The sequence below is a fragment of the Myotis brandtii genome, unplaced genomic scaffold (genome assembly GCF_000412655.1).
Source record: "Myotis brandtii unplaced genomic scaffold, ASM41265v1 scaffold1236, whole genome shotgun sequence".
Classification (NCBI taxonomy): domain Eukaryota; kingdom Metazoa; phylum Chordata; class Mammalia; order Chiroptera; family Vespertilionidae; genus Myotis; species Myotis brandtii.
Window position 1 is genome coordinate 43,257 of NW_005354316.1, and position 1,928 is coordinate 45,184.

Sequence of the window (1,928 nt, forward strand, 5' to 3'; positions counted from 1 at the left end):
TAAGGTCGAGGGAGCAGGAGCGGGGGAGGCCAAAAGGGGTGACGGATTATAAATGTGTTGTGACATCTGCTAGCAGGAGGGCTGAGACCAGAATGGCATCAGCGGGGCAGAGTAGGGGGAGCGGGCTGTTTGTGTCCCTTGTAAGGGTCAGTCAGAGGAACCACTGGGACCAGGTGCGGGTGGACCGGGTGTAGGCGGTCCACCGGGAACCGGGAGAGGCCTGCGGCAGGTGCTTGGCGCAGGTGGAACACTTTGGTCAAGAAGAGAAGCGCTGGGCCCTGGCCGGTGTGGCTCAGTGGATAGAGCGTCGGCCTGCGGACTGAAGGGTCCCAGGTTCTATTCCGGCCAAGGGCACATGCCCAGGTTTCGGGCTCGACCCCCAGTAGGGGGCGTGCCAGGAGGCAGGCAATGGATGATTCTCTCTCATCATCGATGTTTCTCTCTCTCCCTCTCTCTTCTTCTCTGAAATCAACAAAGAAATATATTTAATAAATAAATAAAAAGAAAAAATAGAAGAGAAGAGCTGGTCTCACACAAGCTGTACGGTCATCGGCAGAAGTGGGAGTTTGTCGGGCCTCTTCACCGGGCGCGGGATGTCTCGTAATTTTGGCATTTGCTCATGGATTATTGAGTCAAATATTTACGATCCCATTGGCTTCACTTATGTCCTTTGTGGGTTCTAATTTCCCAGATGTCGGACCTCTCACATGGATCGCGGGGTGAGGAGTGGCCAGTCAGGGCCCCAGGGGGACTGGCACCCAGCAGGGAGCAGCCTGAGGTTTCCTAGGACTGAGCGCAGCTGTGAGTCCTGCCCACCAGGGGGCGCCGTTTCATGCAGAACCTGGATTCTCCCTGAACACGTGCAATCTACCACCCGCCAGGAGGCGGCGCCTGTAGGCTTCCTTTCTGGATGCAATGGCTAGGGACTCCAAATGGCAGTTTCACTTGGATTAGGAGTTGTTCAAAACGACGGACCAGCTCTTCTCTCCTGGACAAAAGAGGCCTTTCCATAGCCCTGCCCAGAGGACTTAATGGCTGTGTCTTCCGATGTCACACCCACAGGTCTACCGCCCGCCACAAGGCGGCGCCTGTAGGCTTCCCCTCTGGATGCAATGGCCAGAGCGACTCCAAATGAGTTTCACTTGGATTTGGACTCGTTCAAAACCCCCGGCCAACTCTTCTCTCCTGGACAAAAGAGGCCTTTCCACAGCCCTGCCCAGCGGACTTAATGGCTGTCTCTTCCGATGTCACACCCACAGAGCAGCAGACGAGAAACTGAGGCCACCAGGAGCCCCGGAAGCTTGAGACACAGATGCCGCTGAGCCCGGGGAAGGTGTGAGCGTGGAGGGCACAGGCCTGGAGGGGCAGCAGGTGACCAGCCTGGTGGTGTGGAGGCACAGGAGGAGGCCATGGAGGAGGAGCCGGGAGGGAGGAAGGTGACTCAGAAGGCCTTCTTTGAGAGGAAGGTCAGGGTCTGCATGGACGGCCCCTGTCAGGGGATCATCTGACCGAGACCCGGTGCGGGGTCTTGTACAGATGCGATCGTTTAATTCCTGTTATTTTCTTGTAAAGACAGAATAGCCTCCAGGTGCTGACACTCAGACAAGTTAACGGCCTCTCTCCAGCTGACTCAGTCCACATGAGCCCCAGGTGGAAAGTGGGACCCGCACCCCAAATCCTGATGTTGCTGAGCGTTCCCCTGCCCCCTCCCTGCTGCCCCGGGAAGGCATCAGGGCCCCCTCAGTGGTGGCTGCAGAGACAGGTTCCACACTGGATCCGGGGAGCCGGGCTCGCTGTCCCCCTTAAGCAACACGGAATCTATCTCCCTGCTACCAAGCCTCATCATTAGTAACAAAGAAACAGAATTTCCGGAGGATAAGGCCCAGAAATCAGGATTTTAACAAGATTCCCAGGTGATTCTAATGTGC